This window comes from Bos indicus, chromosome X (assembly GCF_029378745.1).
Source record: "Bos indicus isolate NIAB-ARS_2022 breed Sahiwal x Tharparkar chromosome X, NIAB-ARS_B.indTharparkar_mat_pri_1.0, whole genome shotgun sequence".
In the NCBI taxonomy this organism is placed as follows: Eukaryota; Metazoa; Chordata; class Mammalia; order Artiodactyla; family Bovidae; genus Bos; species Bos indicus.
The window spans coordinates 118,488,160-118,500,209 of NC_091789.1; the positions used below are offsets into that span (position 1 = coordinate 118,488,160).

At 35.4% G+C, this 12,050-nt stretch overlaps 1 protein-coding gene across 9 annotated transcripts in view; it reads left to right on the plus strand.

Annotated features, from left to right (window-relative positions):
* Positions 1-12,050, plus strand: part of DMD (dystrophin) — a 2,362,639-nt gene that overhangs the window by 632,889 nt on the left and 1,717,700 nt on the right. The gene's annotated exons all lie outside the window — the stretch shown is intronic.

The window sequence follows — 12,050 nt, forward strand, 5'->3', positions numbered from 1 at the left end:
TTGTGAAACGCTGGAGGCCAATTGTAAATATCTACATATTACATTTATTATCTCATGAAGACTTATTATGGCCTAGAAATGTCAGTGGAGTTTCCTTACAAAGAGTCATGATTCTTTGTTGCATCATTTTATTTTAAAAAAGGAAATATAAATAGTAGCAATATCAATATGGTGAATTAGAGTGAGTAATAGAACATTTTTCTTAATTATAATTACTGACAATCTACTATTATAGTAGGAGCATTGAGCATAAAGCACCAGTCTCTTTTTCAGCACATGAAAGGACCCCTTGGTTTTGTTTTTTAAAGGCTATATGCTCATACAAACCCTCACATAACCACAAGAGCTAATTTTTTAAAAAGCCTGTTTTAGAATCAGCAGAACTTGGTTTGAATCTCAGATCATTTATTTCCTCACTGTGTGATCTAAGGCTCATTATATAAACACTAGGGAATTCATTGCTGACCTTGGGATCATAAGTCTCACCAGCAAGACTATGAGAAGGATCAGAAATAATCTATGGTTAGAACTTAAAAGTGTCCTGTATGTGGTAAGAGATCAAGAAGTAGTGAAGGCACATACATAATTTTCTAGTTAAAAAGTCTTCTAAGATTTTATCCCCTGGAGAAGATGAGATTTGAGGCAAGTTCTGTGCCATTGATTTTATGCTTTTCTGATATTTGTTTCTTTCTTGTGAATATGTAATGCTCTAGGTATAACAATAATAATAATAGACCAAGTAAAAATTAACCTCAAATCCGTATACCCAGAGCTAAAATTAATATTTTAATAATAATTTATTAATCTCTGTCTCATATATACACTAAAGGTATATGTTGATTTTCTGGCTATGCAAAAATATTCTTAGATATTTCATTGATATATCTCTGTATCTTAGCACATTCTCTTTTATGAAAGAGAAACCAATCCATTCTCAATAACATCCCCCACCCCACATTATGTCAGGATAGGCCAGGCTGTGTCTGTAACAAAAATCCTGATATCTCAGGGACTGAAAATAATAGAAAATTTCCCACCAAGCTTCAAGCCATTGTAGGTTGATAGAGGTCCTCAATTCATTTCAATCTGTGTGCGAATCTCAACACTAAATTTGAGAATATGAGAAAACATGTTTACATACACGATAGTGTATAAAGCCTCTGCTTAGAAGTGGCATGCATCACTTCTATTCCCATTTCATTTGATGAAGCAAGTTATGCAGCCACAGCTGAGGTCAAGTGAGCCGAGTCAAAGGTGCTATCAGGAGCCTGGGATAAAATAGTGGAACTTTTGTGAACAGGCTTAGCGACAATGATATCCCACACAAGGATTCGCACACTTGAGCATGCATCAGGATAACCTAGAGGCCAGTTAAAACACACAGCACTAAGGGGCGGGAGGCTCAAGAGGGAGTATTTAAATACTCATAAATATCAATGAGTATTTATGACTCAGTTGTTATACAGCAGAAAAACATTGGGAAGCAATTATCCTCCAATCAAAAAATAAGTTTCTTTGAACACAGAGTGCTGGGCCACACACGCAGTTTCTAATCCTGTATGCGTGGAAGAGGACCAGATAAGTTGCCTTTCTAACAAATGCCCAGGTGATGTTGGTGCTTGCTGATTTGGGGCCCGCAGTATGAGAACCACTGCCCTAAATTAAAAGCTCGCCTCATACCGTTCCCTAACTTAAACACTTCAGCAGTAGTCCTTAAACTGTCCATGATCACATTTCAATCACAGATTTTTCAATTTTCCAAATTTATCTCCCTATTTATCTCAGTCTCCAATCATCTGTTTATTTATAATTTCCTGAAACGTCTCAAAGCTTCCTCTTCTCCTGATGCAGTGTAATTACTATCACCTTCAAATAGATCTTTTCTGAGTTACTGGAGCTAGAGATATTTCCTGTGCCTTTTCCAAAGTTCTTTCCAATCGAAGTTATCCCATGCCAGGTATTATGGTAATCTTATACGTGTGTTTTCTCTCCACTCTTACAAGCTGCCTTAAGGGTATCTCTCTCTCTCTCTCTCTCTCTCTCTCTCTCTCTCTCTCTCTCTCTCTCTCTCTCATAGCACTTTATGTAAAGTGATCCTTAAAAAAAACACTTGGGCCTATTCAGGTAAGCAGAGGCTCAGCCATGTGACATAAGTTCAAATCACCACTCTTGCCTTAGAAGCTGTGTGAGTGTTAGAACAGAACAGGTCCTGCAGCCAGACTGCCTGATTCAAAGCCAATTTGGCCACTTTTGAGCTGTGTTAAATTGTGCATATGTCTCAATTTCCCTGTGCCTCCTTTGTCTCATTGATAAAATGAAGATGACAATTCTGTTCGTGTCAGAGGACTGTTTCGAGGGTTAAATGAATCAGTTTGATTTGAAACATTCAGAGCAGGGCCTGTCAAGTTGTGAGCACCCAATTACTGTTAACCATGGTAATTCAGAAGGCTACACACCCTGAGTGTGGCTCTGTAACTGAAGTTGTATCCCTTTATATCCTTTCCCCTTAATCTCTTACAAGCTAACTTCTCCCTCATTCATTCTATCAAAACTGTCTTCTCAAGAGTCACTAATTAAATTCTAATTGAATTTCAGGGTGTATTTTACATGACTGCTTTTGAGAGTTTCACTTCTGTGTATTTGGGGCAGCTTCCCATCTTGTCCTCCTGTCCGTGTCTGTATCTATGTTGCCATTGCTGTATGTGATGTATCACCCACTTCAATATCACAGTTCCTGTCTGCTCTCTTGACTCCCCTCATCATTTTATTGTGGATGTTCTCTAAATCTGTTCTTATCCTCTGTATGTTTCCTTGGCTCCAGAGGTTTTCATTCTCGTGTTTTTACTTCCATTTCATTGACTTGAAAATCTGTATTACCAGTTCTACCCCATTACTAGCAGTGTAAGAGAAGAAACCCAGTCAGTTTTGCTCAAATAGCTAATATTTAATGTGACATTATTATGTGCCAGACATTTTACCTGCAGTTTCTTATTTAAGCCTTACAGCCACTTGAAGGGGCTACATGCTGTTACCTCCACTGGATTTGAATCTGGAAGTGTTTGACTTCAGAACTCAAAAGCTTTCTTACTGTTATTTTACAATATCTGAAAAAATGCTTTCCCTATCTAAATGAGTGATGACTTTATTTTTAGTTTAATTGCCATTTTTATTTTTTTTTTCTAGAGGTAAACTCTGATTACTGGAAAGTTCACTTTAAGGGCAGGAAGGCTTGTCTGAAATAAAATCCATCACCCCAAACCAACTCATCTTTATTCCTGAGAATATGAATGATATTATCAGATACATGGAGAAAGTTCCAGCTTCTAACCAATTCATTGAAAACCTTTTATTTCTCAGTTTTACCCATATTTAACTTAGAGCTCAAATAAGATTGGCTTAATTATAATTTCCTGAAATGACTCCAGAGTTTTGCTTCTCTAGGTTCAATTTAAGCAGCATCAACTCCATATGAGGGCTTCTCTTGTGGCTCAGCTGGTAAAGAATCTGCCTGCAATGTGGGAGACCTGGGTTTGATCCCTGGGTTGCGAAGATCCCCTGGAGAAAGGAAAGGCTACCAACTCCAGTATTCTGGCCTGGAGAATTCCATGGACTGTATAGTCCATGGGGTCGCAAAGAGTTGAACATGACTGAACGACTTACACGTTACATTATTTTAACTCTATATGATGCCTTCACTGAATCTCCTACCTAATGATTTAACTTTCCTAAAAGTTCATTACATCATATGAGATCCCTGATCAAAAATGTTGTCTTCTGATTTTCCCACTGCTGTACCTTATTCCTACACATTTTGTGGTCATGGTTAGAAATGTTCTGTATTTCCTATATTTGTATCTGTTTGAATCATTGTCTCTAGACTTTTACTAGAATGCAAGTTTAATCATGTGGGTCTCTATTCAGAAATATTTAGTGGCTCCTCATTACCTATATTAAAAATTTCAAACTCAGCAGTTAACAATATTTTTCATAGTCTTTCTAGCCTGTAGCTTTTCTTCTAGTCTTACCTCGTACTAGTTTTTAGCTCTTTTCACAGGGCAGACTATTTTTTTTTTTTTAACTGTTTCCCAAATACAGGAATCTTTAAAATTTTTATTTTATTGAAATGTAATTGACCTATAGTGTTATGTTAGTTTCCTGTGTGCAGCATGATGATTCAATATTTGTATGTATTGTCACGTGTTCACTGTAGTGAATCCAGTTAATGTGCATCATCACACATAGTTACAGTTTTTTTCTTGTGACAAGAACTCATTCCTTAATGCAAATCAACCTTTCTCCTATTGGCTGGAAAGCCTTTATTCTGTCCTGTAATCCTCTAAATCTAGTTCCTGTTCAAGTACTTATCATGTCCTTATAATTAAACTTTAAAATATTTGGGGGACCTACTTTGACCTTCTATGATATATTTTAATGATCATGAATTGAATCACATATTTATACATTTAGTTAAAACCATCTTATATTTTAGCATGTACACCTGATGACTATAGGTTCCCAAAGCCGAGTATGTGATTTAATTAGCTATAAATTTATAGTCAAATGTTAAGTATAGGTCCAGGATTATGCTCTTATAAAGATAAGCCTTTTGTATACATGTTTTAGTTTTGCCATTTTGCTTAGAAAATTCTTTAATACATAGTAGGTACTATAATGAATGTTTAACAAATGTTGATGGTTTGCTGAAATGACTTGCTAATGCTAGATTAAGAAGTTAAGGGAGGGTTCAGTGGCCCTGATGGTCCAGTGGGTAACACTGTGCTCCGAATGCAGGGGACCTAGATTCAATCCCTGGTCGGGGAACTAAATCCCACATGCCACAACTAAGAGTTTGCATGCCACAACTAAAAAATCCCTCATGCTGCAACTAAGATCCAGCACAGTCAAATAAATAATAAATAAATGCATTTTTTTTTTATGTTAGGGGAAAGTGAAAGTTGCTCAGTTGTGTCGACTCTTTGTGACCCCATGGACTATACAGTCCATGGAATTCTCCAGGCCAGAATACTGAAGTGGGTAGCCTTTCCCTTCCCTTCTTTCTTTGTGTGCTGACTCTTTGCGACCCCCATGGACTGTAGCCCACCAGGCTCTTCTGTCCATGGGATTCTTCAGGCAAGAATACGGGAGTAGGTTGCCATTTCCACTTCCAGGGGACCTTCTCGACCCAGGGACTGAACCCAGGTCTCCTGCATTACAGGCAGATTCTTTTACCACTGAGCCACTAGGGAACCCCAAGTTAGGGGAATGTCATATTTAATTACCAAAGAGAGAACCAGAAAATATAATTTCTGAGCCTTTTATTATGAAAAGCATTTTGTGAGAGATACCTATACAAATATACAACACTATGTGTTAATAATTACCTCTGGTAAAATTGGTGCATTTTTTTTTACAGAAATTAAAATAAAGAGGGTCTACTGAGATCATCTATAAAGTTGTAGAAATGTTAAATATAGAGTTTTTGGAGGTTAATATAACATTTGAAAGAATACCATACTGTTCTTAGAGAATCATCCAACATAGCAAGCTATCACAAATCAGTTTTTGTAATGAGGCAGAATGTAAATATATAAACAAGTGGACCAGAATATTTATTAACATGAAATGGTCCTAAAGTTGAAGTGCTAGATTAATGGTTGGCCTTGTGCTAGAAGACTAAATATTTGACATTTTTAGCTTCCTCTGTACTAGCACAAGTAGTGAGTTTGCCTGTTGATACATGTGTCTCCTTTACTAGAATCTACAGGGCTGACGTGGGGGGCCCGCTGCAGGAGAGCCCAACCTAGTGCCTCCGCCTGGAGAGCAGCCTCCGGGACCCCCAGGAAGCAAATTAAAGCACATATAACCCAAAACAATGGCACCCCACTCTAGTACTTTTGCCGGGAAAATCCCACGGACAGAGGAGTCTGGTGGGCTGCAGTCCATGGTATCGCCAAGAGTCGGACACAACTGAGCGACTCCACTTTCACATATTGGAGAAGGAAATGGCAACCCACTCCAGTGTTCTTGACTGGAGAATCCCAGGGACGGGGGAGCCTGGTGGGCTGCCGTCTATGGGGTCACATAGAGTCGGACACGACTGAAGTGACCTAGCAGCAGCAGCATATACTTCAGTCCCTGCAAAATGGTAGCCATGCAATAAATATTTCGTGAATGAATGGATAAATAAAAGAATTTCAGTTTGATAAATGAAAGTAGAAAGACTGTCATTTTGGTAGGGTCTTCTTGAGTTTAAGAACTGGGGGAAGGGAAAGAAAATTAAAAATGATGAAAGAAAGTTAAAAAGAATAAAAAATTCCAACTGGAAGTTCCCATTTAAACTAAAGGACTAAAAATATAGGCAGATGAGGAGCAGGAAAATACTATTTTCCTGTATTTCCACACATTCAGTATTTTCAAAAAGAACTGCTTTACTGATTGATTTTTAACCAATAGCATAACTCTCCCGTTCTCTCATAGGCCAAAGTGAAATGCAGAAAAGTTTTGTTGCGAACACAATTTAGCTCACTTTAGAATATTAACATGACATTTATGTAGTCTAGTATTCTCTTAAGTTCAAATAAATCAGCTCTATATAAAAAGCAGTCATGATTTAAATGACTTTAGCTGGCTTTGGGGAAACTACTGCTGTTAAACCCACCCCAGATAAACCACGAAGGTTGCTAGAACTCCATTTATGAAAAGACATTTGAATATAGACCTTGCAATGGGATCATTTAACTGTATTTTATTATATTTTATTCATGTCACTACTGTGGCTTATATTTGCTTTCATCACTACTTCACTTATTTATCTTATATGTGTAATACCTATTTGCTTCCCCAAACGGTCCTCTGGCGTGTCTGGCAAGCTTCCTAACAAGAAATTTGAAAGCAGTTTTACATTAAAATCACATTTTTCAATTTTCATATTCCTAGACAGATTTTAATGTAAACAGCATAAAAAAACCACAAAAGCAGTCTGTGTCATATGCTGTTTGTCAGTCTTCAATGAAGGGTAAACATTTATCAGCTTCAGTAGCAATCTCTGCTTAACTGAGGACTGTCATTTTCTAAAAATATTGATTGATAGATGCCTCTCCTTAGAAATATAAAACGGTTGCAATTTACACACAGCTGAAAAATACAAGCTCATTATTCCTTCCTGACAAGCAGTAATGCCCTTTATAAACTATGGAGATTTTATTACAAAAAAAGTTATTTAAATTGAAAACAAAACTATGATAAGAGTCCTATGTAGTGTATTTTCTAATACTTTGTTCGTGTTTTATAGTAGCCTAATTTGGCAAATAAAAGTGAATTGGAATATATGTTAAAGGTTAATATATATATATATGTGTGTGTATATAGTATTGTGTATAATATTATTCATATATATAATAAAAATCTGTAAAATGTTCAAGAGAAAGTCACCAATGAATTTTTGAATCTCAGCATAATTTTTGTTTCTTCTATGAAGGTTAACATATATCCTCAGTTAGAGAAGGTGTGTGTGCAAGTGTCCTGTAGAAATACTGATTTTTTAAAAAATGCAGCATGGTAAAGTCAATTATTTTATTTTTCACTAACTAGGACTAATGATGTCATTGAAGGCAGAGTCCTGACATAAAAAGAAAAAACTTAATCATGGCGGTTATAGAGGTGTAAACAGAACTCTAGTAAATGAATTTGCAAAGTGGCCTTGTTTATTCTTTGAGCATTCATCAGAATTTAGAGATGGAAGTATTTCTCTTCTCCTTACAAGCTCAATAGTCTTGGGAAGCCATTTTTATTCTCGAAGTCTCACTGAATTCATCTTTACATAGTTCTTTCACCTACTTCCAGATTTTTTTAAAAAGAGAAGTAAATAAAATAATGTATTTGAAAGTAAGAGATAATACATAGACTAAGCTAACAGGTCAAGCAGTGCAGAATACCTTCTCTAATGCAGATGACAGATATCAAAACTTTTTCTTACTGAATCACTCTGCTAATCTGAATCACTCTGCTAATCTGAAGCAGATCCTGTCTTATTCTACTCAGTTATAAATAAAAGGGATATTACCTAAAACTTATTTCTTACATTGAACTAGAATATGTGTCCTTGTAACCTTTATACATAGATTAACTTTTATTTAGAGAAACCATGATAGCCCTTTGCTATTTGAAGAGATCATTATGCTGCCACCATCTTCAAGATGAACATCCAAAACCTTTACTTATATTACTTGCTTTTAGTACCCTTTGCCATCCTGGTAATCATACGTCCTACATTTAGAAAGATTTAGGGCTAATAATAGAACTTGAATTGCCTGATTCCAAGTCAATTATTTTTGGAATTCGTGCAGTTATTATAACAATTCTTTCTAATATTTATTCAAAACTTTAAGTTGATATATATTAAATTTATCTTATTGGTTTCAAATTAACAGATTCATGGCAACACTTTAATGTCAACAGTAAGAGCCATTCTTTCCATCGTAGTAGCCTCTTTTTATATAATAGCTGTATTATTATATCCTAACATTCAAATCTTTAGTAAGATATCATGTGACCATCAACTAGATATTACTTGATATTAACACAGGTCCATTTTTCATCTATATTTATAGTGTTGTGCACCTGTGTGTTTTTAAAACACTATATTCTAGTACAGATTCAATACTATACTGTATGAACTTATTATGTGAACATAGTATATGAACTTATTATGGGAGACATTGACAAGCTCCACTGTGAATGCAACATTTTCTTATCTATTCAACTAATGCTCTGATCAAAGAGAAAATGACTTTTGTTCGTTTCTTGACTTGTTAACCCCACAATGTCATAGATAGTTTCTAGCAGTGTCATTCATTCCATATAAATGTCAGATTGCTTAGATTCTTTAGCTGTAATAGATGTGTAGTGTGTATGTGGGGCAAAAAATACACGAGACTATCTTAAAATATTAATTTAGAATAAGAGATAACATCTCTTATAAGAATTGCTTATACTGTAGGGGAGAATTTTGTCATTAAATATATCATAGCATTTTTGTTAAGAATTGCAACATGCATATGAACACACAGATACATATCCCTAGTCTCAAATACTATAACTATAATGAAATCATAGGGCTTTCCAGGTGGTGCAATGGTAAAGAATCCACCTACCAATGCAGGAGAAACAGGAGATGCAGATTCAATCCCTGGGTCAGGAAGATCCCTTGGAGGAGGAAATGACAACTCATTTCAGTATGCTTGCCTGAAAAATTCTATGGACAGAGGAGCCTGGCAAGCTACAGTTCATAGTGTCACAAAGAGTCAAACATGTCAGCAACTGAGCTGTATGCAGTGAAATTATAAGTGAATGTGACTGATTGATACATAATAGATGATAGATAAAAACCAGTCCATCCTAAAGGAGATCAGTCCAGGGTGTTCACTGGAAGGACTTATGTTGAAGCTGAAACTCCAGTACTTTGGCCACCTGATGCCAAGAGCTGACTCATTTGAAAAGACCCTGATGCTGGGAGGGATTGGGGGCAGGAGGAGAAGGGGACGACAGAGGATGAGATGGTTAGATGGCATCACCGACTCAATGGACGTGGGTTTGGGTGGACTCTGGGAGTTGGTGATGGACAGGGAGGCCTGGCGTGCTGCAGTCCATGGGGTTGCAAAGAGTCGGACATGACTGAGGGATTGAACTGAACCGAACTGCAATTGATAGATATATCTATAGAGCATTCAGCGGTGGGAAACCGCTTTCAGGACACACGATTCAATCTAATATGTTGGGATTCCCAGTATACACTTTCTTATTAGGGTTCTCGTCAGGAATAGAGGAAACCTTCTTATCAACTACCATTGTAGAAATAGCTCAGAAATTTAGACAGTAAACCAAGGACTGATTTTATTTTTTATTTAACATATTTGTCACATAGATACAACAAAGCAGCAGCTCTTCCCTAAGCACCATCCCTGCCTGAGGCATTATTCTTCATGCCGTATTATCTGTAGATTATGAAAACATTCATTTGATGCTTGCTGGATCTTTCTCATCCTAAGAATGGATGCTGACTTGGATAGATCTCTTTTTTTCTCAACCACTTGAAGATCCTAAAGATCATACTGATAATCAACATAAGATAAACATGTATTTTCATCTAAATGGCATTAAATGGTGGGAAAAAAAAGCCTTGAATATTTATTGACGTAAACTATAAGAAGTTACTGTTTTTAAATTCACCATCATAAACCTCTAGAATAAGCTGATAATATGACCAAAGTTATTAATTTGTGTCTATGTAAACCCTTTGAATATTGAGAATTCTTTAATGACTATATGGAGGTGATATTTTAAGTGTCTTGGTAGATATGTGAGCTCCATTGTTCAGCTGTATAATTTGATCAGTGTTTGTTCATTTTATGGGATGTAATATATTTCACATTGGTTTGATTTATTGTTTCAGAGTAAAATTCAATTGAACATGCTTTCTTGCTAACTGAATTGTAAATGAATTATGTTAACAACAACTCTGTGTGAAGGCCTATACAAAATACATACGGTCAATAACCATTTTTGTGTGAAATAATCATAGAAGAAAGCATACTGTAGTGGACTACTCTAGGCTTGCATATTTCTTCATAAATCAACTTTATGCAAAGGATAAGAACCGAACAGTAATGTATTTGAAATATTTCAGCTCTAATGGCCCTGCAAATTAGGTTCACACCACCAACTGTATTAATCTCATTTAGTTTCTGCAGGAAAAAAAAATGTCTAATTTAGAGTATGTTATTATTATTTTAACATGCACAATTTTTACGTTTATATTTATCATTTTAAATTTGATCAGTGTTTCTAAAGGGCTTCCTCAAGAAGTGAAATTTTGCATCATTCTGAGCTATACACTAAATTTTACTTGCCAAGTGTTAAGTCTAGCTTTTTTCATTTCAAATATAATAATGTATTTTTAATTTGTATCTAAAATAAATCTGATTCTGGTATATGGAACCAGTTTTAAAAATATTTTATATCATTTATATATACTAGTGTTAGCAGTTGTTAAAACCATTTTCTCTGCTCTTTTGATATCCATGTTTCAAGACCGTGAATTTAGGAACTAATTGTTTGCAGGAAGGCACAGAAAATCCATAGGAAGGCTAAATATATGAATCGAATGACATTCCCACATAGATTAAATTGCTGAATTAAATGTGGGCTATAAAACAACAGAAAAAGAGCATGTAAGTAATTCAGATTACCTGACAGAAGAGCAAAGAACTGGGTGTCTGCTGATGACCATTTATTTTTTTTTTCTTTTCATAAGTATTATAATAAGTATGGATTGAGCCAGTCTTGATAGACATTGAAAATACATTGTCTTTAAAAGTTCATATTGTTCTTCCTCTAATCCCAAAGACAGAAAAAGTAGTAATTAAACGAACTTTTTAGATACTCTTTTGTAGGGTTTGATTTAATCCCTAAATAGGTGTGATAGCTCTTGAGTTGCTTGTTCAGACATTAAAAGTGAAAGGAATGCTGATATCATTATCACCTTTATTTATCATTATCATCTTTCATTACTTTCCTTGTAAATGAAGCATTATATTAATGTATTTAATTTAGCACTCTTTAATATTAAAACATTTAAATATTAGAAACATTTAGTAAAACCTACACTATATGACTTCTTAGATTGATATTTTTTGTCATGTGCGTCTAAGTACTGTGAGGTCAGGGACTATGTCTGTTTTGTGTAGTGTTTCTCTTCAGCAGTCGGCAGTAGAGCCTGGCGTTTTGTAGGTTCCAATCCATTCTGGATTGTTATCTTTAATAAAAACATTGATTTGATGATTTGATCATCACAGTCACTATTTTCTTAAAATACTTTTAAAAGAATCTTAGGTCCCTCAAAAATAATTTTTAATACCTCCATTTTGTGTGTGTGTGTGTATGTGTATAAACTCAAATTTCAAGGTATACGATAGAATCCACCTGGCTATATAAGTTTGGAAAATGTCATTATGTACTGAGCTCTTATGGTGCTCAGGGAAACAACTGCACAG